Source organism: Desmodus rotundus, chromosome 10, assembly GCF_022682495.2.
Source record: "Desmodus rotundus isolate HL8 chromosome 10, HLdesRot8A.1, whole genome shotgun sequence".
Classification (NCBI taxonomy): domain Eukaryota; kingdom Metazoa; phylum Chordata; class Mammalia; order Chiroptera; family Phyllostomidae; genus Desmodus; species Desmodus rotundus.
Window position 1 is genome coordinate 48,678,174 of NC_071396.1, and position 25,934 is coordinate 48,704,107.

At 52.6% G+C, this 25,934-nt stretch overlaps 1 protein-coding gene across 3 annotated transcripts in view; it reads right to left on the minus strand.

Annotated features, from left to right (window-relative positions):
• SPOCK1 (SPARC (osteonectin), cwcv and kazal like domains proteoglycan 1) overlaps nucleotides 1-25,934 on the minus strand; it is a 466,288-nt gene that overhangs the window by 92,787 nt on the left and 347,567 nt on the right. The gene's annotated exons all lie outside the window — the stretch shown is intronic.

A 25,934-nucleotide genomic window follows, 5' to 3' on the forward strand; every position in this document is an offset into this window, starting at 1 on the left:
GGACTTCCGCGCCATGCGGCAATGACAGGCCCTCGCATAGCAGTGCTCCGTGTCCTGTCAGTGCCACAGATAATTGAGTTCGTCCGTTATCTCCCTCCCTTTGCTGCGTTAGGAGGATGCCAGGATGCCACCTGCGAAGCTCGCAGGGGAGCCACTATGTCAGCCACTCAGATCCCCAGGAATGGTCCTGCTGACTCCCCAGGAGAGCAGATGAGGTCGAGCAGAAGCTCCAGAATCGTCTGACCTGGGAGGAGATCTGCCCTGGCTCTCGACTTCCCAGCACCGAGAAAACTAATCAACCCTCCCAGGCCTTAGTTTCCTCATCTGTAAAATGGGGTGAAGTAACAACACCTGCCTCAGGGGACTGTTGTACTCCATTTATTCCGCTCACACTTGCTGAGCACCTACTACATGCCAGACAGTGCTCTAGGTACTGGGGATGTCGTGGTGAACAGAACGGGCAAGGCTTCCACTCTAGAGAAGGAAGCCGGATGCCGGTAGACCTCCTTTATCGCACCTGGTGTTACTGTGCTTCACCAAGTTTTTCAAACAAATTAAAGGCAAGATCTTCCACCAGCAAAAAGATCACGACTTGCTTCATTGTGACGCTCGCTTCGCTTTGGTGGTCTGGCACGGAGCCCACAGTGCCTCTGAGGTGTGCCCGTGCTGGAAAAAATCGGTGGGACAGAGACGGTGCTCATAAAGCACTTGAAATGATGCCAGGCACGGGGAGGGGCTGTGGGAGAGCTGGGACACTGCTGCCCGGCCACCCTCACCCGTGGAGGGCGTGAGGGTGAGGAGGAAGAGTGGCAGTTCTTCAGCCTTCATCTTGGGGACACCTGCTGGCTTCTCTCCCTCCAGTGTGACAGGAGGAAGCGATGATACAGTAAGAATCCCCCTGGGGTCAGGAGTGAGGCGATGTCGGGGAGAGGGAAGGATGTGGAGGCAGGCAAACCCGGACTCAAATCCCAGCTCTTCCTTGCTTGCCCTAAAGAAAGACGCTTCAGCGTCAGACGCTTCCTCTGAGGCTCGGTTTCTGCACCTACAAAATGGGCATGGTAGCGGCCCCTGCCGCGCTGCGCTGTGGCGACTAGCCAGGATGTCGGCCAGGCTCAGCCCGGGGCCCAGCGCCGGGCAGGTGTCCATTCCCCTCTGCCAGCCCCACCCTCGCCCCATGCTGACTCAGGCAGCCGCAGCTGCTGTGGAGCCTTCCTTCCATTTCTGAAACGGTGCCCGGAGTGCCCGGGCCATACAGGAAGGAAACGCCAAGACTGAAACACAGGGCCACTCCAAACCACAGCTTTGTGGCATTCGAGAGGAGCAGGAGGGCGACACTTCCCGAAGCAGCAGCTCAGCTGCAGTGACGTGAGCCCATCTGAGACAGGCCTCCCCCCCTGACATTCCTTCACCAGCAGCGCAGGGAGAGGACAGGGAGGGGGCAGCTTTGGAGAAAGAGACCGGAGCCCTGTGGACCGTCGGAACACTTCTGCTCACTACACTGACCGGGGAGGAAGCACCTCACCATTCACAGGGGAGCCAGGAAAGGTCAAGTCAGGAGCACGCCTCACAGACGAGAACAGCCAAGTCCACGCCCGTCCAGCCAATGGCACAGTGCACGCCCGGTGACGATGGCAATGACGACCGATGAGGACGGCAGCTACTGAAAGCAGAGCTTTGCATCCATTAGCTCGTTTGATCTTCACAACAAACAAAAATACCTGATGACCACACGGGTGCAAAACTGCACCTCGCCACTGCCGCACCCAACGTGGCCCCGGCCCCCTGCTCCCACCAGGCAGTGCCAGCCAGGGCCGAGGCAGGTGCTCCAGCGTCTGACCTCAGCTGGGCCCCGGGTCTGCCACGCACTTGGTCAGGCCAGTTGCAGTACCTACTTCCAGGGCCGTTCAATTTGTTTTGTCCTTACCTGAGGACATTTTTCATTGCTTTTAGAGAGAAAGGAAGAGAAAGAGGGGGCGGGGGAGAGAGAAACATCGACTGGTTGCCTCCTGTACACCCCTGGACCAGGGACCATATGTGCCCTGACTGGGAATCGAACCCATGACCTTTTGGTTACCAGACGACTCTCCAACCAACTGAGCCACACCAGTCAGGCTGGGGCTGTTAGATTCAAGGCGAGTGAACTTACAAATGCTCATCAAGGGTTTAGCGCAGGGTCTTCTCCCCTTTTTTCACTCCCCTGCATCTTGCTGCCCCACTCCCCGCATTGTCAACCTGTTGCTTGACTGCTGCTGGCACCGGAGCTCCTCTGAGGACCCAGAGAACTTCTGCTGGACTCCCAGGCCCCTTCACTCTGCTCCTCCCACCGTCTCTCTCCTCAACCCGCCCTCTGCCCAACCCAAGCTGTTCTCTGTTAGGGACAAAATCAGCCACCCCAGAGGTTACAAGATGCCTTCCAGCCCCCACCTAGTGCAGACTCCAGCCAGGACCCTCGCAGCGCCTCTACCTTCAAGAGCTTCACTTGATGGATGAGAAAACCGAGACTCAGAGGAATCGCCTGATTTCTCCCAGGTCACCAGGATGACGCAAAGCGAACACTAGGCCTGACTAATGTTCTCTGACTAATGCTCCTGTTATGTAACAAGCTGTCATTTCCTCAGCGGCTGGGGAAGTGCTTGTGGATAGTGGTTGAAGTGAACTGAATCAATACAATAAGGAGGCACCAGAAAGAGCCTCTTACAGGGAAAGATGAAGGGAGCAGGGCCCAGCCTGTCTTTCTCTCCCTCTCAGCTGATTACCAGCTGTAAAACCAGAGGGTAGAGGTCGCTGAGCGACCTCCCTTCTTTGCTGAATGAAGGTGAAGGCCACGTGTGCAGGACGCATCTGACAGGGCTGAAGGCTGTGGCTCTGCACCCCGCAGGCCTCTGCTCCTCCCAGAGGTCTGGGTGTGAGTCCCAGGTGCATGAACGCAGACGAGTCACCTCACTCCTCTGGAAAACGGGAACCCTACCGCTGAGCCCTCTGGGCCATGCGCTGAGCGAGGTGGCGGAGGGAAAGCCCCTGGCGCACATGGCGCGCCAGCAGCAGCTACAGAATGACTATCCCCGTCGTCAATGGAAGGGGGCTGAAAGGTGACGTGAAAAATACAGTAAAGGTTAAACTAAAAAAAGAAATAAAAGGAATAAAGCTTAAAAAAGTGAAGTTATAAGTTGGTGATACAGTTAGCGATACAGATATTTTTATTTTTCATAGACTTAAAATTTTCACAATGGTAATGTAGTTAAACCAACAATATAAATATTTAAAAAACAGTTATTCATGTCATCAGGTTCATCCTATAGAGTTATTTCCTCAAGAGCTCTCACCCTCAAGAATCCTCCAACCTCAGGCCTGTGTATGGGGCGGGGTGGGGTGGGGGCAGGGGCGGGGGTGGAGGGAGGGTGGGGCTCGCTTCTCTGTGAAGCAGGAGCAGCCGCATCTCTCCCAGCGAGCCTGCTGGGCCAGGAACCAGGCAGCAATGGACTGCAGCATGCAGCGGGTAGAGTCAGAGGCACAGCATCAGCTTCAGGTGGCCCAGAGAGGGTTCCCCAGACCCGTGGGAGGGAGAATACTAAGGAGCCTCAGAAAGGAGGTCAGGAGCAGGCAGAAAAAAGGGAGGGGGGAAGAAAAGCATGTGGTCCAGGGGAAAAGCATGGGTAGCTCTACTTAGCTGGAACTTCCCACCTCTAACATGGATTTCTGTAACACGCAGCTGCTGTTACTCTGTTCTCTCTAGGCTTCCTGGTGCCCAGAAGTGTCTCCCGCCCGCCCAGGAAAAGCTCTTGGGTAGAAGTCAGGAGACTGAGGTTCTAGTCTCTGCACAGACAACAACCTCACTCCTCAGGCCTCAGTTTCCACACTGCTGGGGGCGGGGGAGGGGGCCCAGGAGAGGCTGGACTAGTTAGGTTCTCAGCTTCCCTCCAACTCAAATACTCTGCGTCTGCAAGACTGAGCTGGGTTCCTGTCTGTGGTGGGGGGCTGCATCTTCTAGCCCTGCCCAGGGGGTGTGGCTGAGGGCTGGGGCAGCCGCCGCGCCCTGCCTCCTGCATGTGCGCCGGTAGGTAAAGTTAACTTCTAACCCCGTTGATTTTGTCAGTGTGAGCTGGTTGCATGTTTTTTCTTTGCTCAGCAGTCTCACGCAGATTTGAAAGATGAGCAGTGTCTGTCTCCCAAGTGGGCTTGTTTCCACTTTTGGATTCAAATCACCTGATCAGCTGGCTCCAGGATATTTGGGGAAAAAAATAGATCAAAAGAGTAACATCAGGATGTAAAATCTATCAACCTCTTAGAGAAAGTTTGCTGATCTCCCAGCTCTCCCATCACCAGCCCTCCCTCTCTGGATGTCATTAGCTTTTCATGCCAACCACCTTTGTTTTGGTGGAGAGTACAGGTTGAGAGATGCGCAAAGAAGTGGCAAGGTCGTGGTCCCTGCCTTCAAAGATTTTTTCAAGTAGATTACCCAATGGGTCTACTGGTACATTATTGGGACTGGCCGCAGTGATGTGGCGGACCACGGCGAGGGGCCCTCAGCATTGCTGTGGTTGAGAATGGAAAACCCTGAGGGGAGAAGTCTTCCAGCCAGCCTTGCAGCTCAGTGCGAGGTTCTGAGGGTTTGGAAAGAAGGAGGTATGGGGGAGTCCAGCAGCAAAGACAGAGACTAGGAAAGGGGCTCAGAATCCGAGTTGGAGCCTTGTCTTGCCCTGCAGAGGAGAAGCATAGTCTGCGTGCCCGGAGAGGAGGCCAGGGTGAGCACTGTGACCGGGCTGAGGGTGCACCAGAGAACTGGGGAGGGACAGAATCGAGGAGATTGTCCCTGAAGTGCTAGCACACCTCCCCTCCTGGCTTCCATCCTCCTCCTTGTCCTACTCTTGAGATCAGCATCTTTGACACTCCCTCTGAATCAAACCGGAAAAAGCATAAAACAAAACCCAAATCCTTCCAAGCCACCTTGTCTCAATAGCATCTCCTAATTTTCTGGTTAGCGCTGCTGGAGAAGGCAAGTAGGAGGTGAAAAGGCCTTTGAGCCCCAGCTTGAAGCTGTGCGGACAGCTCATGCCCCATACTGAGCGCACTGGCCCTGGTGGCCGACATGTTCATTCCGACCCCCGTGCTTCTCCCACACCTGCCCCCGTGTGACAGCAGAGGGCCATCTGCCTGTGACCTGAGAGCAGTGGGACAGCAGCAAGGTCTCCTCCATAGTCAGGACCTGCAGAGCTGTGCTGCTGCCTCCTGGTGCTGCCCAGTGCCCTCGCCCAGCCAGACTGTTGGGGACTTGAGTTGCCCAGAAAACCAGGCCACCTTCCAGGAGCACATGAGCAGGTGAGGAAATCTGGGAATATTCCCCCTAAACCCACACATCCACTCAGCTGCAAGGCCCCTCAGAACCATCGCCTAATTCTGAGACAAAAATGCCAAATCTATACTAACTTTCAGTTAAGAAGAAGTACGAAACTTGAGAGCAAGCTTTTGGAAACTAAAGTTCGCAAACACACTCTATGATGTCCTGAGTTGGGGGCTGTGGAATGACAGAAGAAGGCAACGGGGTTCGAGCTGGAACAAGGAGAGGAGGGGCACCTTCTCACAAACACCCGGGGGCCACCCGCGGGCTGGAGAACACCACTCCCCAAATCATCAGCTGGGGGTGGGGGCGGGGCAGGCACAGGGTCTGACACCCGGACACCGATGTTGTTTTTGCTCTCCCACGTGACTAGGGCTCCGTGGAGAAAGGAATCGACTTGGAGATGGTCCGACCTTTCACAACAGAAATGGAAGCAATACTCTCTCTAACAAAGCATGTAACTCCCACATGAGGCAAGCGCTGCTTTTGTTTTAGGATTTCATTTCAGTGGAAGAGGGTTGAGCTTGCCTCAGGAACAAACAACTTTTTGCAAAACAGCAATTCCCAGTTCATCCTTTTGTCAACAAAATTGCTGTATCATTTCCAAGCTGCTCACAGAGCAGCCATTAGCCAAGAAAGACATTCACACTCACGACACAATGGGAGGGCGGGAAGAACCCCTAAGCTGTTCTCCACCCAGAGCACCTCCCAGTCTACGAGGCAGAATTTCACCCCCGGCTGGGCAGGCGTGTGGTACACAGACATAGGCTGCTTCAGGACACCTGGACTTCCACTTCGGCTCCCCGTGCAGCCAGCAGAAATAAGTGGCAGCTGAGACCTTGAGGGCAGGTGCCACATCCAGCCTGGCTCCACACTCCCTGTGGCACGGCCGGGCTTCGGGACCAGAATACAGCAAGCACTTCTGCTGGCTGAAGTTAAGGGAAGGGCAGAACCAGTGAAGTCCAAATGCTATGTAGAGTTTCCTTTCGAAAGCACGAAACACCCCTCGAGTGCTCCATTGCCTCCGGGCTGGGAGAGAGAAAGGGTCACGGCACAGACAGAACAGGCAGATTTTGTGAAAGGAGAGTCCCTTTGTTCCCCTGGGCTTTCAAGCCAGGGGCTTTGACAAGATGCAACTTGATTCTCCTGAGACTCTCGGGTACCTGGAATCCCACCCCATCTCTTTCTATGCTTATCCAGTCATGGAACTGAGCTAAGGCCCAGGGGGAAAGACCAATGAACACCAGGCCACAGGTTCCCAGTCCACCCCTCTGTGTTTGGGGCGAAGAGGAGCAGAGGACACAAGGGGAAAGGCATGGCGCAGTTGGCCAAATGGGTGCCAAGACGCGAACTTCGTACATCAGTTTCCTTATGAGTGTGGGCACTGTGCCTTCACACTCCGCATCCAGTGAGTCATTTCCTCCCTCTCCCCAAGGACTACCTCCTCCCTGCTCCATCCCCTCCTCCCACCAACGGTTACAGAGCACCTGTTAGCTCCAAGGCTCTGCAGGAGGTGCTGGGAATATAAAGTAGCGGTGGTAACACAACAGCATGTGCAAGGGTTATTCGAAACTGAAAGGACAAGAACTGCAACTGACGCTGAGAAACAATTCCTTCCTAAAAAAGCATCAAGTCCAGACTTCTAAACGCCCCGCGTTGTACTGGTACAGGGCCCGCGCCCACCTCTGCTGAGAGACGTGCCTGCCGGCAGCCTCTCCCTCCAGGTCTCGGGCTCTGGGTAAGGACGTGGGAAAGCAACGTCCTCTGGGCAGCCACGTTTGATTTCACTGCGCCTCCCTCCCCCTCAGCAGGCCGAGTTCCCTCTCTTTTGGAGAACTGAAGATCATTAACCCCTTTCGCCAAGACTGAAAACTCTGCATACGGGAGTTCATTTGACCTTAGAGATTCTTTAGTATTTACTCACAACGCCATTCCACCCACCAAGACAAAAGTGCTCAATGGTGCCAGTCCCTAGAGACACCACACACTCACACTCCCATTATTTTCTCGTCAAGTCCCTCGAGAGGCCACAGAGAGACCCTCACGATCTGTCCCTACTGGCCCCCAGCCTTGGCTCTCCCCCATCCCCGCCCATCTCCTTCCCACACACACGTGCCTGCTGATTCACTTCTCTGTGCCAGGCGCTGTGTGAGCTGCTCCGCGAGGAGCCCAGTTGAGGGTGCACCAACAGAAACAGGGAGACCACCGAGGGGCCGAGGAGTGGCCCTGCTGTGAGACGACAGTGTCATCGGACCGCGGTGGCGATGTAAGGCCGGACCAGGGTACGGTGCTGAGGCAAAGGCAGGATGTCTTGCTAATGGGTTGGCTGGAGGGCTGCAGGGAAAATGAGAGGTCAAAGGCCTCTGACTCAGAGGTACTGGCAAGAGCCAGCGGGTGGAGAGCAGAGCCAGGCAACCAGGGGAGTCCCTGGGGGCTGGGGGAGGTGGCGGGGTCCAGAGCTCTGTTTGGCTGCGGTGAATGGCAGGTGCCAATCAGGTACCCGAGTGAACGGTCCCAGCAGGGCATTCTGAAGCCACCCTATATACCACGCTGTCACCGACACTAAAACAGGAAAGTTTAACACTTTTTGACAAAGACCAAAACCGTTTGTGCTCAGCTAAATCTGGGTGCCGATCCACCTGTGTCACTGACAAAGGTGGGCTCCCAGGCAAGGAGCAACCCCTTTCTGTGAGCACCAGCTCCTTCCTCTGCGGAACGGAGGGCAGAAGTGTTTCGCCCCAGGGCAGTCAGCACAGGCTCGGTGGGGAGCAGTGCGGGCCCAGGATGGCGCTGGGCACAGGGCCAGCACCGTGCACGGGCTGACCAGCCCCATTCCTGAGAGCCTGCTGCCAGGGGCAGGGCAAAGCCGGCTGTGGCTCTCCATTCTTAACATTAGCTATTATTCTCCCTAGGTCGATGGAAACTTCGTGGAGGAAAAAGCCTGAGAACTTCCAAAGCAATGCCGCAAACCTGTTCTGAGTGGCTGCAACAGCGGGTAGAGGGAAGTGACAGCTACAGGGATAAGACTGTGGATGTGTGAAACAGGCAATCAAGAAGCCCTGTGAGCTGTGAAAACCAAGTGACCTCAGGAACCCTCTCTCCCTCCGCAGCTCCAGCCCCCAATGGTCCAGAAGAACACGGGTAGGGTGGGGGGGGCCGGGAGGGGTGGGAGCTGCCCTCGTTGAGGAGGTGGGGTCACCCAGGAGACCAGACTTCGGAGGCTGTCAGCGCTGTGGGCACCTGGGGCGAGCAACAGGAGAGCGTTGTTTATATAACACAAAAATGGGGTGGTGTGGACCAGGGCCTCCCGAGGCGCCCCTGCCCGCCCCATCCTCACCCCCACCAGTCTGCAGTGCGGCCCCCAAACGGCTCAGTCGCATGCTTTGCTCATTCTCCATGGCCGGGCGCTCCAGTTGCTCCGCGTGGCTGTAACAGAACACTGAGCACTGCCCAAAATGGGAAAAACAAAATCGGGTTTCCACGACTACCACTCTGAGCCAGGTACTCGGCAGGTGGCGCCACGCCCAGGTGGTGCCAGCGGGGTCACGTGTCACCCACAGAGGCTAAGCCCCCCGTTTCACACCACCAGTGCCCAGACACCCCGATGAGGTGGGTCTGGGGTCATCGGGTCGCCGATCTGGGAAAGAAAGGGGCCGCTGAAGGGGTGGGATGAGCCCAGACACAACTCCAGGAGGGACGTTTCGGCCACTCGGGGAAAGGGGCTGCTCTCGACGCCCGAGAACAAACCACCAGAGTGGCAGAGAAATCGATGAGTTGGCCCCGGCCATCAGGTGTGCCCGTGCGCCAAGGCAGGGTTGATAAACTCTTGGACTGCAGCCACAGTATTTCCTGAGCATTAACAAAAAAAATTAAAACTGTTTATCACTTAATTCCAATTTCCTGGCCGATCCTAACTGAACGCAACCCCTCCCAGACCCGTCTGAGTCAGGCAGGTCTGTTACGCTGACTTCAGCGGTGCTGGGACCTGGACTGGATGAGCTTGGGGGTCCTCGGGGTGACGTTGTGGTGCAGTCTGGCCCCCCCACTTAGGAGCGGAGGGACTGTAGCAGGGGCAGGAGCTGAGCCTCTCTTTCCTCATGACCTCAAGGAGGGGCTGACACTGGTGCCTGTTTTACAGGTCAGGGCGAGAAGAGAGTGAGGCCTTGTGTCCCGTGCACGGCACAGCGCGGGCACACGGTAAACACTCGCTGTGGTGTTGGCGTTGGTGTGGAGCACATCTGACAGTGGCCAGCGAACGGGGGGCTGCGGTACGACGGCCAGGTCAGGAGACACGAAACTGGCCCCTGCAGAGAGGCTCTGGAGAGATTCTGGTCTCTGGCCCTGTGACTGGAGGGGCCGCCTTTCCAGGAAGGAGCAGACCGAAGCCCGGTTACCTGTTCCCCTTGCACCTCTGGTGGACTTGGTGAAGGTCACGTTTCTGTCCACCCCCTCCAGCCCAGGAACGGTCAGGCCAGCAACCAAAGCTGCGGATCACCTGGTCCTCCAACAGGGCCCCGTCTCAGTGACATATGTCCCTGGCTTAGAAATCCCAGCAAAGCTGCCCCATGCTCTAGAACGTCCCCCTGCCTCAGAGACCTGTTCAAGCACCAAGCAGGTCAAAGGGGCTCCCGAGCATCTGACGAAAGAACGAACAATGGAGTGAGGATGAGGTGATGCCGGCTGCATCAGGTGGAGGAACGAGTGCTCAAAAGTCATTTCCACCTGCAATGCCGCACACACCTGTGTCCACACCCTGCCGCGCCTACCACCCCTCCCAATCTCTCCCAGCCACTCTTGAACACCTGCAGCCTGACGCCCACTGCACATTGGTGGAATGAGTGAAAATGGCCCCGAGTAGCATTGCACACCTGCCGGTTCAGCACCCACCACGCTGGGCGCTGCCCGGGCATCAGGAGCGAGCAAACAGATCCTTGCGCCAGCCTATGCCTGCTACACGGTCTGCCCTCGGCCACAGGTGCCTGCTGTCGTTATCGCCATCAGCACCTCCACTGTTCATGACAGGGAGCAGCCCACTGGATTGAGGGGACAGAAAGACCTCAAGGAGGAAATGGAAATGGAAACGCTGAGCCCCTGGGACCAGAGGGAGAGCTGGTGTTCTACAGGAGATCCCTTAGCCTTCCCTGGGGAGAAGCAATGAATATTTACAGGTCTGGCTTTTCCATGTGCCAGGTGCTGTTGTAAGAATTTAATATATAATCACTAAACTTCACTTTTTGCAAAAACACGTTGAATTAGGTAGCATCACCCCCATTTTGTAGACGAGGAAACCGAGAGGCTTCACAACTTCTTCAAGGTCACTTAGCTGACAGGCCGCACGGGGATCTGAGGCTGCCCTCCAGCTCCACTGCACGAGCTCTCAGCCGTGACACCGACGTGTCAGTCTTCCCGCTGCGTCCCACACAGCGCCTCGCCTGGTCCCTGCCTCCACCACACTCCTCACCTGGCTGACCTATGAAACTGTCCACATTTACATGTCTGTCTGCCCCAGAAGCAGGGAGTACCTTGGCGACAGGACCAGTGCCTGGCATGGCCCTGGCATGTGGCAGGCGTGTCTGATGACACTGCAGGGGCCACCGCCAGCTCTGCAGACTTGCTCGTCTGAGATGGGCATCAGCGAGTGGGGCTGACGTCTGCAGAGTCAGAAGGTGAAGCAGCCTCTCCCAAGCACGGGGCCTGCAGAGGTGTCACCTCCCTTGTTCCCCTGTCAGCTACGGGACTAAGGGCTTCATCACATCAGTCCCAGGGGCCATGTCACACATGTCACTTGTCCCTCACCTGCGCTGACCACTGGTTTTTGTCCACCAGGCACTTACTCACTTTGCACAGGGAACCTCATCCATCCCTCCTGGAAAGCAGCCTCTAAAAGGCCACCAGGACCACCCCGCCCCCCAGGCACCCTCCGCTATCCTAGCCACTCCCTGGGCGGCTCTTCTGGCTGCTGCTCCGTTGCTGAGACCCCTGCTCCTCAAAGAGGGGCAGAAGAGCAATGCCGGCAAGTAGACACCGGGTTCTGCACCTAAAGGGATATTAAAATCCAGGACACAACTCAAGCGCAGAGAATTCTCCAGGAAAGGAGACTCCAAAGGGATTGAGTGTTCAGGGTAACTTGCATCTCTTTGTCTTTGAATGGTTTACAGGAAAAAGCTTTGAAAAGTGTCAACTCCATTTTCTGACATTCCTCAGCCTAGTTGAGGCTACAGAGTGCGACCTCCCTACATAATGGAGGACACCAGCATTGAAAAAGAAACCTGGAGACCAGTGAGGGTGACTGGAGGGATGGGCTGCCCTCGAGACACACACTACAGATCTGGTCTTTTTAAACAGCTTTATCAAAGTACATTTGGCACACAACACACTCTGCATATTTAAAGGGTACAATACAAACACTGAAACATCCTAAAACCATCACTATGATGGAGACAACTAACACCCCCCATCCCCGTAAGCTTCTCCACGCCCCTGTGCAACCCTGCCCCCATCACACCCAGCCACCATGCATCAAGGTCATCAGGCGGTATGTGCTGTTTCACTTTTATCCTCACCTGAGGGCAGACACGGGGAGAGAGGGGGAGACAGAGAGAGAAAACATTGATGTGACAGAGAAACATCGGTTGGTTGCCTCCCCGTGTGCGCCCAGCTGGGAATCAAACCCGCAACCTGGGTACATGCCCTGACTGGGAATCAAACCTGCCACCTTTCGGTCTAGGGGACAATGCTCCAGCCAACTGAGCCACACCGGCCAGGGCAGTAGGTGCTATTTTTTGCCTGGCTTCCCCTCTGCAAAATTATTTAATCTTCATTCGTGTTGTTACATGCAGTAGCAGTTCATGCCTTTTTCTCGGGGGAGCATCCAGGTGTACGAATGCACCACGTTAGTTCATGCGCTCACTCGACGGGCATCTGGGCTGCTTGCAGTTTTGAGAGATCACAAAAACTGTTGCTGTGAGCGTCCGTGGGCGACTACTCCTGTGGACGTGGACTTCTACTTCTCTCGGGTAAGGGTCTGGAATCAGGACGACCCGATCATATCGTAATTTCAACGAAACTTCTACACTGTTTTCCAGAGTGCTTCTGAGACCAGGTTACAGCCGCACCGGCAGTGTGTTCGAGTTCCTGTTCTTCCAGGTCGTTGACAACACCCAATGTGGTCCGACTTTTGAAAACTCGGGCGCTCTAGTGGAGTGGTACCTCACTGCGGTTGGACTTCGCACTTCCTCAATGAGAAATAACACTGAGCACTTTGGTGTTTACTGACCATCCACAAGGTCCCTCGGTAACATGCCCGCTCAGACCTCTCCCCACTTTTCCGGGGTGGTTTGTGTGCTTACTGCTGAACCTACGGAGAGTTCTTTACACATTCTGGACGGGAGTCCTGTACCAGATATGTGATTTTGAAGAATTTTCTCCCAAGCTTCACTTTTTATCCTCATAACACTGTCTTTTGAGGGCAGAATTGAAAAAAACCCCCCACCTATGTATGGTTTTTTTTAGCGCATTATATTTTTGGTGCTGTATCTAAGAAGAAATACTTGCCTAACCCAAGGTCACAAGATTTTCTGGGGTTTTTTTCCCTGGAAGTTTTATAGTTTTAGCTTTTATATCTTAGTCTATGAGGTATATATTTTTATGGTTTAACAAATTGGTCACTTTTGTTTTTCCTGAAAATATAGCCTCCTTCCTGCTTTCCACTGATACGCATCGCGTGCGTGCAACGGTGGAGACGACAGGACTGACAGGAAACGGTTTCTCCCCTCAGTAAGCGCACCTTTGTATTTCAGGAAGAATTCTGAATATATGTCGAAGGACAGAAATTAGTACAATGAATCTCCATAACCTCAGTCCAACAATTTCAAGATTTTGCCAGATTTGCTTAATTGTATCCTTTTGCCCCTTTTCTCTTTGATAAATTATTTTAAAGCAAATCCTCTATGTTCTTCACAATATATCTTTTTAAGACTGTGTTTTTCTTACTCAATACTAGTGCTATTATCATATCTAACTTCTAGTTCATAATCAGTTTTCCTGAAAGTCCCCAAACATCTTTTTCCTTTAAAATTGTGGTTGGTTTCTTTCAATTTGGGCTCAACTGCTATTCACAAAACCCTTGGCAGCCACGTCTCCCACTGCACCTTTTTTCATGCAGAGACTGGGTGCATTTTCTGCCCCCCGCAAATGCATCCCCTTCTGCACTTGTCTGTTTGCCTCTGTGTGGCCTCCTGTAAAACATCTCTCTACCCCTGCACATCCTGTAAATGGAAATCAGAGCTGTAGGCTTGGATAGGATCAGGTTTAACTCCTGGCAAAACTACTCCCTTAACTATTAAACTCACAAGTGGCTGTGTTCCTCCTACCACATGAGACCAGAGGACAGGCAATGCCTGTTGCCCACTTCAGTGATTCTAGGGTTCATCGGAGCGCTCAGGTGACAACAGCCTGAAGTCCATCAACCTTGGGTCTAATTATGACTTCATCCTTGTGTGGCTGCCGCCTCCCTCCGCTACATCATTAGGGGCTGAAAATGGTGATTTCCTAATTCTATCATTACTTCTGCATTTATACTCCTGTACAGAACTTTCCCTATTAGGGAAAGGCCCTAAGGAATTCGGTCTTAGGGCTACTCAGATATATGGTTTGAATAGATATATATGTGGTGAATTACTTGCTTTTAATTGCAAACTTTAGAATAAGGAGCTGGAGCCCTGGTTCCTTTTGGGTGGTACGGAGGGCACGTGGGTGCTTTCTCCATGAAAACACACTGTTAACGACGGTATTTCTCACTTTTGGAAGTTTCAAATTGATCTGGTGTGGGTTTTTTTGACAGTATATCACTCATTCATTGCTTAAGTTTCAAACTGTCTTCTTAATAAACATTCTGAACAGCTGAACTAAAAAATTCACCCCTCAAGTTCTTCAGGGGGGTAGAGGGGGGCGGTCCTAATTCTGCTGGTTTGGGTCTGTGCTGCCTCTTGCTCATGGTGGCTTATTTCCTTCCGTGCTTTTATCAGGGTTATGAGGGACGCCTGTGAAGCTTGTGTTACAGTGTTTTGTCTTCCAAAAAGGATTTACACTTGCTTTTTCCAGGGACCCTGCTGCGTTCCTCACCCAGGACACGCTAAGGCAATTAACCAGCTGGACCATACAAAGAATATAAACTGGAACCACACTCGCCGGCTGCCTTCCACAGAGCATGGCGCAGCACAGCTGGACAGCGCCGCCTGTTCTGATGTAAGTCTGTGTCCCCTATAGAGCATTTACATGTTCTGTGTACCACCCTTGCCCCTATATGAAAGAATGCAGGTTCTCTATCACAACATTTTGCAGGTGAGCTTCTCTCTCTCTAACCAAAGTCCAAGCTGAAACTGACAAGTATCCTCATTGTCTTTCTTTCCTAACTGGTAGAATTTCTTTTTTTTTAAAAGTCAAGCCCATATTTTAATTCAAGGCAAACATGAGGAAGGCTTTGGCTTATGAGTGGGGTCTCAGCTCCAAGTGCCCACCTTGCAGGACCTAAGGCCGTGTCTCCAGTGCGCAGGCAGCTATTGGCCCAAAGCCCGCTGGTCAGATCAGCTAACCCTCTACGTCTCAACGCCCAGGGCTGTGGCCAGCACCCACTCCGGTTTTCCTTCTCCCCACCCCCAAAACCAGGGATTTCCCTTACATCTTGCAAGCTCAGCTATTTAAAAGGATGCTTATTATACCTAGGAGTTTTGTATCACAGAGCTTTCAGGATCTCTGGCCCACCATGTGGCTGGATACACATACTCACCTATAGACAGTTCCAATGCGGTACAACAAATGCTTCAGCAGAACTATGTACCCTGGTGCTATTGCAGCTCAGAGGAAAGAAATGGCCTCACTTGGCACGAAGAGCTCATGGGGGCTCCACTGTGACTGAAGCTGAGGCTGAGCCTTAGAGCTGGGATCCCAGGAATACAGTTCCTCCCTTTATTGGCAGGGGTGGATGTGGGTAAGAGGCTCAATCCATTCTGTCTGGTCACAGGCATTCAAATGCGAACAAAGCAATGTGTCCTCTCCACCCTGCCTCCCTCTGTGCTTTGGTGCCAGGGAGGGGCTGTGTGCCGGTGTGGTGTAAAGGGGCCACTCGGCTGGTCTGGAGAGCCCCCAGCGGGACAGGGTGGGAGACCACGTGGGAGATGTGGCAGACCGTGCTCAGCACCACCTATGGGACATCCCACCCCCACTTACCTAATACCATCTTTTAGTCTTGCCACTGAGAGAGGAGAAAGCAAATAGATCTTTATAACAAGCCCCATCCGATAGTCTGGTCAGGCTCCCCGGGTTCCTACAGTGCCTAGTCTCTTGCCTGGCTGCCGCTGTGCCGCCTGCCTCGGGGAATGTTTGGGTCCCAAAGCAGTCCTCGGTGCCTTTGGGTGAGAACTGGGGCAAAGCTGCTCTTTGGACACAGGGCCCTCCCTGCTGCTGAAGGCCTGCTCTTCCGAGCAACTCGCTGGACAGAAGCCAGCATCTCAGGAAGGCCACGCTTGGATAAAGGATGAGGCATTCTGTTCCATGTAAAGATTCCAAAATGTTTCGTTTGGTTTTTAAAGAGAAAAAAAACCCCAGCAACGTGCTCTGGTAAAAGCGAGAGGATCATTAAAGCCATTTCCGTCAACAGGCAGTTACGGTGTCAATTCCTGGTAAGTTCTAACTCAGCTCTTGTTCCCTCCCATAACATACAGGTTCCAGTCTAAGGCTTATGTGAGGAGATCAGCCTCTCCGAGCGCTTTCCACGTCTGGTGGCGGAAGGCTCCCTGGGAAATGTCGTGAAGCAGTCTGGGCCCGTTTGAGCAGCGTGCCAGGAGGAAATATTTTATTTGTTTCTTTTAAAGGGAAACAAAAGCAACATGATCATGAACTTAATTAAAGTTGTTTGTAATGACTTAATTAGGTTCTTAGCACTGTGCATATTCATTCTGACCAGGGACCTTTCTGTCTTCTGAAGGACTGGTTGGCAGGTAGCTCGTGTGCTGTGCAGTTTTACCTAGTCCTTAATTTCACCTCCTGATGAGGTGAGGATGAGCATAATTGTGTTCAGGTAATTGCTTTATCAAATGGTTTAATTGTGCATTCAACAGAACCGACAGCAAGAAGCTTCTTCTTCCTAATGTGTTTATAACAAAAGCGCTAACTAATTACATGGCATCCTACTTAGGGCATTTGAGAAAAAGAAATGAATACCTATTCTTCAAATCTCAGTTAAATGCATGTTTGCATATAGAACATAGAAATAAGAGGTGAAATAATTAGTTGAATTGCTTTCTTCTTCTCTAGCTTCATAACGAATCTGCATGTTGAAGTAGTCTGTGTAAATTCTGTGGCTGCATTTTAACCACGGACGGCGTTCGAACATCTGTGCTTTCTGAAAATGTCACAATAACCATTTTGCCTGAAAGTTGATCCTCGGGAGCCAAAAAGACTAGGTTCCAAAAAGAAACAAATGCTTAGTAGAACTGAGGACAGATGTGCCCATGATCAGCAGGAAGAATTTCAACGTTAGTCCAAATGGTTTTTAGAAACTCTAAATTAAAATGATGCCGAATCTACTCTATTTTAGGTGAACTTTCTCCTTGCTAGGTGACTAACATGGGCCACGCACATGTCTCACCTGCCCCTCTAGCCAGTCATTCCACGGAGCCGCACCCCTAATGCGTTCTTACAGGCTCGAGCTGGTGTCATTTACCTGAAGCCTTTGATGAGCGAACGTACAGTATTTGACACTTCAGGTGATTATGTGCTGCACTACGTTTAAAATTCTTCTCGGTCCAGTCAATACTCTTTCGCTCCCTCTTATTCTGGTAAAAAATACTGCCCCTGATCATAGTGAAGGATAAGGGTCAAAGGGTCATGTGGCCGTGGTCATTGATTAAAGGATGAACACGTGATTCAAAAAGAGCCCATTGGAACCCATTCTTGGCGTCGAAACACAGACACTGGCTAATTTCTTTGGAGTTCCTAGGTTAGGAGCCAATGAACCCGGGGCTGTCAAAACCCCTATTCTCCGCCAAGGGGAGAAAGCCTCTTTGCAGAATGAAGCTAAGCCCAGGCAGAGACAGCCAGCAATGAGAGACGGAAGGGAATGCAGTGTTGTCAGCGCTGAATTTCCCCTTTTTTCTCTGAGGCCTGCCTTCCCCGGTGTGCTTTCTAGCCTTGTGTGCCAGCAAATCTTCACTTTTGGATTAAGCTAAATACAAGTTGTGTTTCTATTTCTTGAAAGCAGAAGCATCCTGATGATACAGGGCATTTTACATTACTCTCCAGATGGCTTTCCGCCAAGGAAGTGAAGTCCCTGATTCTAGAGTCAGCGGGACCTGGGTTCAAACAGCCGCTCTGCTACCCGTGCACTGTGCTGACCTCGGAAGAGTTTTACACATTCCGTTTTCTCATCCTGAATAAGGACTAGTGACAGTTCCTACCCCACAGCTTTGTGGTGAGAATTAGAGGTAGTAGAGGGAATAAAATACTCTGGCATTAGTGCAATGTCATTACTTAATACGTATTCGGTAATTAAGTACTGTCGTTTTGTTGTTGCTGTTATTATTATCATCAAAAGCATTATTATGGTAGGGACTACTAGATATCCCCAATACCCACTGGACCCTTCCTTTAACAGTATAACTCTCAAGTTTAGCTGGGCACATAGGTTCCCAGAATAAAACTACATTTCCCAGCCTCCCCTTTGCAGCTTGAGGTAGGCCTCGTGATGAAGTTGTCTATGAGATGTGAGCAGATGTGACATTTGGTGACTTCTGGATTGTGTTCCCTTCTTTTCCTCCTTCCTCCTGGCTGGAGACCCAGGTGCAGAAGCTCAACAGGTCCAGCTGCGGAGAATGACAGGAGCTGGAAGGGTCCTGGTCCTTGACGCTCTGGAGGCAGGCAGCATTATCAGTTCGGGGCTGCTAATCTTTGGAATGTTCGCACAGAGAGAAACAACACTTTATCCCATTTAAGCCTCTGTTTCACTTGGGTTTTTGTTATAGCAAACAGAACCTATATCCTAGCTATTATGCAATTAATATTTTAAATATTATTCATACTAGTTCTTTTTAAAAACCCCACAAAGAGAAAAAAAGGGTGATAATAAAACCAGGGTAATAACTTGCTTTAAACTAACAGTTGAGGATTTTCATAGTACGACTACTAGCTCGCACGACGGAATGATATTTGGCTACGCCGGCCTGAGGGAAGGAGGTCGGAAATGAGGAAGGCCTCAGGGCGAAAGGCAAGGTTAGGGCATCTGCCACGGGGGATTTGTCCCCAGCCTCCAACTGTTCAATGTGTGAAACAAAATTGCTTAGAGTTGGTTAGATGTCACTGAGTATTTCCCTAAAGTCATTCTACCTCTGTTGTTGGTGCTTTTCTGAGCAACAGAAAAATCAAAAGAATGAAATCTCCTGCCTGCCTCCTCCACCCACGGGCACTATGGACACAGGACTCCATTCTGCCCCCACTACCTGGGAGCACCGGGCTGCAGCGGGGGACTTTGCTGCTTCGTGTCCTCCACAGGGCCGCCCAGATGGGTCATCCAGTGACTTCCCTTATTGTTGCTATTGCTCTTGATCCTGGTGCCCTTCCCATTCCCACTGTGCTCCACTCTCCTGCGTACAAAACGCGCACAGGCAAGCCTTCCCCCTTCAGCCTCCAATCATTTTATTTTCTGCTTCTATCAGAAGCGAGGCCTTCGCCCAGGAGCCATTTGCAAGTGGAGAATACTCACACCCAGCAGGTTCTAGGGAGGCGGAGCTATCCACAGATATCCCTGAAAATACAGACAGCCTCAACTCTGCCAAAAACAAAAAGCAAAACTAGCCCCACATCAGACCCTCCCACGCCTGTCATGGTCACGGCGCCCCAAAAGCCCGGGGCGGAGGGGCACGGAGAAGACACACTGAGCTCGCAGCTCTCGAGAGGAGCCCTACAAATCCATACCCTGGATCTCCTCTGCCCATTGGGGCAGCCTGTTTGTGGGAAGCACCAGCCAAGAGACTCCACTTGCCAAGAACTTCAAACATGACCTTTACTTGATAGCAATTGTTGGAAACTATTAAGATGACTCTGAACATAACATAATCTGCAGCGACAATATGTTGAACGAAATGCCAGCCCTGCAGACGAGCTCTCCCCCCGCCCGCCTTTGCGCACACGCAGAAGAGCAGAGGCATTTTCCTCCACAGCAGTTCTTAACTCGGCATCTCTCGTCTGCATCTAGACATAAACGAGCCATTTGCTAATTGTTTAACAGCGATTAAGGAAGCAAATGTGGTGGGGAGCGGGGAGAAAAGACGGGTATTTGTCTGCTTGTTTTCCAATTACCAACAGCCAGACGGATGCCAGAGAACAGTGCTGGTTCTCGGGGCTCCCGGATGACCTCTGAGAGCCCCCATCCTTGGAGATCAGGCTGGGCACCCGGGGCTTCTGGGTGGCAATGCGCAGTCCTAGCCTTGACACTGAAGCTTTGGTTGGGGGTTGAGGGGAGGGAAGGTGGAGAGAAGGCACGGAAGTCCTGGTGACAGAGGCCTGGCAATGACAGACCCAGCAGGGCTGGGGCCTGGGCAGCGGGGCCTCCACCCCTGCCCCCTTCTGAGCTTCTGGGCCCCAAGCGCCACCCCGATCCACTCCCACTTCCCAGAACAGCTCTCCCCTCTGGAGAGAACGCTAAGATTGCCCACCCGAAGTCTGGGCTGGCCAGATTCTAGTCAGCAGCAGCAATTTCCGCTTCTTATGGGCAAAATTAGAAGTTGGCAGCCAGGACCTCATAAGCTTTCATCTTTCCATGTGGATAACAGGAGAGAAAGCACAGGCGTTCACAGATGCCCGGGTCCCAGCTGGTTCACACGGAAGGCCACAAAGCTGTCAGCACGAGGATTCCCAAGTACCCCCGGGACCAGGATGGTGAAGAGCCCTTCTGCTGAGCTCAGAGCGGAAATAACTTTCTACATTTGAAATGTGGTCGCCAAGATCAGCTGCGATTTCCTGAATGCGTCTTTGGACTGTTTTCAATCTGTGTCTGCAATCAGGACACGGGCCTGGCTCCGGCTAGCTGGTTCCTCAGTCACCCTGCCTCAGTCCTGCCCCCGACCACTGCTACTGTGCAGCCAATACAGGCAAATTCAAAACTATAAATCCTTAACAGGACCCCTGAAGCTCTTAGAGCAAAGTCCAAGCTCCGCATGTGGTTTTCAAGGCCCCGCAAGAAGTGCCCTCGGCTAATTACTTTTCTAGCCTCCTTTCTGTAGCTACTCAACCCCCTGCTCCCGATGCACACAAGACCCAGCCATAACGACTCTGTGGCTGGTTCTTTCAAGGGGCCAAGCTTGCTTTCATCTCTTCACCCCGCTCTTCCCTCTGATGGAGGGGTGGCCCACGCCTCTGTCCCCACTCTTCCTCTGGTGACTCCCCCCAGCCAAAGACCTCAACTGAATCACCATGTCCTCTGGGAAGAGCATTCCCTCCTGCCCACGAGTTGAGGGGCCCTGCTGTGTCCTGTAGCACCCCAAATGCCCCTTATCTGGACACCTAGTGAAAAGAGATTGCCTTTCTTTATTTTAACTTTTCTTTTTATTTACTGATTTTTAGAGCAGGGGGGGAGAAAGAGAGAGACATCGATTTGTTGTTCCACGTATTTACACATTCATGCCTGCATTGCCCTGACTGGGGATCGAACCTGCAACCTTGGCGTGTCAGGACGACACTCTAACCACCTGAGCTACCTGGCCAGGTGAGATTGCCTTTCAGACGGGGGCTTTGTCTCTTTGCCCTTTGTCACACCCCCAGGACTTAGCACCATGCGTGGCGCACAGTGGGACAGACCTCCACGTTCACTGGCCGTCTGGGCTACTGCGTTCCCCCGGCCGGGAGAATGTGACACCAGGGCAGGTACATGACTGGAGGCAACGTCAAGGGGCAAGGCCTCGGCCACATTCTCACACCAGCGGCAGCACTGGCCTTCCACTTGCCTGTCCCCAGTGGAGGTTTTCTGTTCCTTATCTTTTATGGCTTATACTTTATAGAGTCTCGATAAACATTTATTGCCAGGTAACATCTTATATCCCTTCATCTCAAGACCGTGAGTTCTTGTTCACTTTATATCTGATCCTGGGGGAGCCACAGAGTTCCGAGTGGTGTCCCTGGTGCTGGGCCCCTGGAAGGACTCTGCTAGAGACAGGGGACCCTAAATGCAACCCCCCAGTTCTAGGAGCAGAGGGGAAGCTTGCTTGATGCAGCCCAAGAACAAGCAAAGGCATCCCGGACAGAGCTGATGCTGGAGCTCCCCCTGCCTCCCAGCCCTGACAGTGCCCCTGCTGCCTTTGGACCATCTGTGAAAGGGTGAGCACTTCATCTGGAGAACTGTGATTACTTATTATGGGATGTCGGTTTCCTTGGTGATGGGACTGGGGCTGCAGTATACTTTTGCCAACACTAATTTTTGTGACTTTGACTTATAACATCAAATCGCCATGCATCATGGTCTCTTCTGTCCTTTATTGCCTGAGCCCACTGACCCCCCCACCACACACACACAAAAGGCCATAGCTACAGAGAACGAAAGTTACTTGTTCTTTGATAGTTAACTCACTCTTTTAACTAACCCTTGACTGGTGGCCCGCAGGTAGCTTTGCCTGCAAGATTAAAACGTCCTCCTAAAGCTCAATAACCAGGTGGTCCCGTATTTAGTGGCAATAACTTAAACACCCAATGATAAACCCAACCAGACTGAGCCCTTCCCCCTCGGAAGGCAGGCGCACTGAGCGCTGTGGGGAGGGTTCGAATTGTCCTGGGCTTCAGAGGCCTTGCACAGTCAATGGATGCCTTTCAACTGAGTCATCTTTGATTCATTTAAGTGAAAGAGAAAGCCAACTTCCCAGGAGTTCATAAAAGACAGAAAACTAGGAGCCTAATGCCCCAAACCAACACCAACAGCATTTTCTACTGCACTGCCCTCCATCCACCACCCTCCCCTTTTAAACCTCAAACAGAAGTGGGTGATCACAGGCATCCAGGCCAGAGACCACGGGGGTCAAACCCTGCCACTGCCTTCGGCTCTTTGGGCCTCAGTACGCCCTGTATGGAGACCGGGGAGGAGGACCCTCCAGCTGCTGATGAGAAGGCTTTAGGTCTCTTCTTTTGCTCCAGGAAAAGACAGGTGAGCAGGTCTGGGAAACTGAGGGCTCTGTCAGGCTGGTGTAGGACTCCAAGGAAGTGACTCCGGGGCAGGAAAGGCCTTTCAGGGCCCTGCCCCGTGGTATTGGGAATCATTCCTCTGGTGAGGATTTAGGAGTCACTGCAAAGGACTCTCCAAACTGCAATCCTGCCTCTGAAACAAGGGATTGAACAGTATCCATGCACAGGCCAGCTTCTCTGACACAAGTGCCAATTTTCCAGCCCGGACTGCAGGGGGGCCTTGACCGGAAAGCCTTCCCCAAAAACAGTCCCTGGGCAACCGACGGCATGTCAAGCCACGCCTGACAGGTTAACGCTGCTCCTTGTAGCTCAGGGGGTCGTGGGGAGCTGGCGTTTCAAGCTCCTCCTGCAAAGGAGAGACAGAGGCGAGTGGGCGGGTTGTTGCTGGGGTTTGACGTGCGCCGTGCCCCTCGCCCGGACAGCCCTCATCGCTCACTGACATTCCATGGCTCGTCTCCCACCGCAGGCTTGAGGATCAGACGGTTTACTGTGGAGCTGGAGGAAATAATTTGAGCAGCACAGCCTGGATCTTCACAAAGAAAGAATCATTGCAAGGAGCCTCTGACTCTCTGCCAGAGCCCCAGGCTGGGTGTTTAGCTAAGCAACTTGGCCCATGGTGGGCAAGGCTTATTTTTCTCAATCACTAAATTCTCACCGACCCATTCACTCAAATCCCCAATGGGGTACACAGACCAGAATCTTCGTTCCTGCCCAGCTAGAGTCCCTGGTAGCCCAGTGTTGTCCATGATCTCATTAAGCACCCACTATGCACTGTGTCCTGTGCTGGTGAAGCACCCACTATGCACTGTGCTAGTAAAGCACCCACTGTGTACTGTGTCCTGTGCTGGTGAAGGCGGTAGCGGACATTGCGTCTCTAGGATTGCACGTTCTCAAGGCAGACATGGACAAGAAGGCACTTAGAATAACAAGTGCCCCCAAGCTGGGCATTCTCCAACCATCTGCTCACCTTCCAGCTTCGCTAAATGTCTCCTCTCAAACTGCTCTCAAATCCTCCCTGCCCCCTCTCTCCCCATCAGCCACGTGCCTCTCCCCTCACCGTTAGTCACATGGGTGTCCTCGCTGCTCTCCAAACACATCATCCTGCCTGGAGCCTGGGCTCATGCAATTTTCTCTATCTGGAACATTCTACCCCCTCCTCTGCCGGTTTCAAGGACACCCCTCAGAGAGGCCTTCCCTCACCAGCCCCTAAAAAGCAGGCCCGTCTTGGCTCTCACTCTCCGCATTAGGCTCGCTTCCTTTTCAACATGTTTCAGAAATTGAAATTACATAGTTTCTTGTTTGGTGACTTATTTGTGTCTCTCCTACCAGACGATAAACTCCACTGGCATCTGTCTTGCTCCCCACTGCTCCTCACCACAGAGCAACCGGAAGTGTTTGCTGCACAGTGGCTGCCCAAATGAACGAGGGATTTTTCCCTGATAAGTGATAACGGAATAGAAAGGCGACAGGCTCTGAAGGGCCTTGTTAGTAACAGCAAAGGGCCTGAGCATGGCTCTACGCATTTTAAATGCGCAAGACGCATGAACAGGCTTGTATGACAGAAGGACACCTCCCCTTCCATCATGTGGAAATGGATGTAGGGGGCAGGGGAAAGGGCAGACTGGAGACAAGGGGGCCCGTTAGGAGGTGCCTCTGAAAACTGAAGTCCTGGTGCAGTTCAGGGATCAGCAGCACAGGCATCACCCGGAGCCTGTTAAAGACGCAGAAGCTTGGGCCCCACGCCAGACCTGCTATATTGTAATCTGCGTGTTAATGGCCTCACCAGGAGACTGTGCACACACATACCTAGAAGCTGGGCTTTAGGGGAAAGACATGGTGCCATAGCTGTCTGTGGGAGTGGGGGGCAGAACTGATCCAGTCACCGCCCCCTGCAAAGCCAATATTCCAGAGGTGTTCAGGGAGTCAGAAGCAAGCCCCGTTATTACAAACCTTCTCAAACCGTGATTCCATCGGGGGTCAGGGAGAGGGGAAGGAGGAAGGGGGGAGCACTGCGTAGAGCTGGCCGGAGCTGTTTGGCCAGGGTGGACCAGCTATGACCTTGCGCAGAGAAGCTGCAACTCCCAGGGTGGCCTGGGAGGTAAGGGTTACTGACTGGCCAGGAAGAAAAGCCAGTTTGTTAATTTGCACTGGAAGTTTCCCCAGCACCTGGCAGATAAGGGCTCAGATGATAGATAACTCCTTGAAAGAACAAAGAAACTAATGTGGCAGGGATTATGCGACTGAGGTTCTAAAGCAGATTATATGGGTCTGGGGGTCTGGGCACAAGTAGACAAACCTTCAGTGGCTGCCTGCTTTGTTAACTGCATTCCCTTTTGGTTAGAAAAAAAGTAGAAATCCGAGAGGATAAAACTCTACTCTCAGGAAATGAAAATACATGACCTGTTCAACCCCAAATCAACAGGAGAGCACGGCACAGCCTAGGAAGAGCCCGATCCAGCCTGAGGGCAGCGGGCAGGCGGGTGCTCCCAGCCCTGTAGAATCTCCGAAACGCAAGGGCCAGGATGGTGAGGGGATCCCAGAGGACAGAAGTTGTAGCTGCGCATGTGGCGGGTCAGGGACAGGAAGGGGTCCAGCAGGATGGCCTGAGTCCCTAAGCCCAAGACCCACGGGGCAGCAGTGTGGCCCGCAGTGACCAGGGTGTCTCTATAGCAACTCTCTGCAGCCCTAGGTTGTGTTCTGCAAGTGATCTCACACAGGAGAACCGGAAGAGGGACAGAGCAGGAGGCTGAGGCTGGAGGAGACGGGAGGATCAGAGCCCCACCCCTCACCCCCCGACTTTTCTCACAGAAAACTCCTGAGACACCCACACACCACCGCCTTCCTGCCTAGCACCACGAGGGGCACCAAGGGGGGTGCTGATGAGTATCTGTGGAATACAAGAACGAAGAAGCAAACTCTGGTCCGTTCTGAGGTTTCCTTCTCTTCAACTCCTTCTCCCAGTGGGACTACACATTCCCACACACAAATGACAACCTCATCCCAAGAAGAGGATTTGCAGTTCCAAGAACAAATTATCACTTCCTTCCTCCTTTTTCCACCCCAATAAGCCCTGCCTCCCTGCCTGTAAAGCCTATTGCTAGGGCCCAAATGAAATGCCCCTCCCCTCTGAAACTTCTCCCTGTCCTTTCAGGAAGACAGGGGTGTCAAACTCATTTTCCCTGGGGGCCACATCAGCCTTGAGGTTGCCTTTAAAGGGCCGGATGTAATTTTAGGACTGCATAAATGTAACTACTCCTTAACTAGGGGCAAGGAGCTTGGTGCTGCCACCGGGTAGAAACAAGGTGCCGGGTGGGATAAAACGAGGTGGAGGGCCGGAGTCGGCCCACAGGCCTTGTGTTTGCCACCTGTGAGTAAGAAG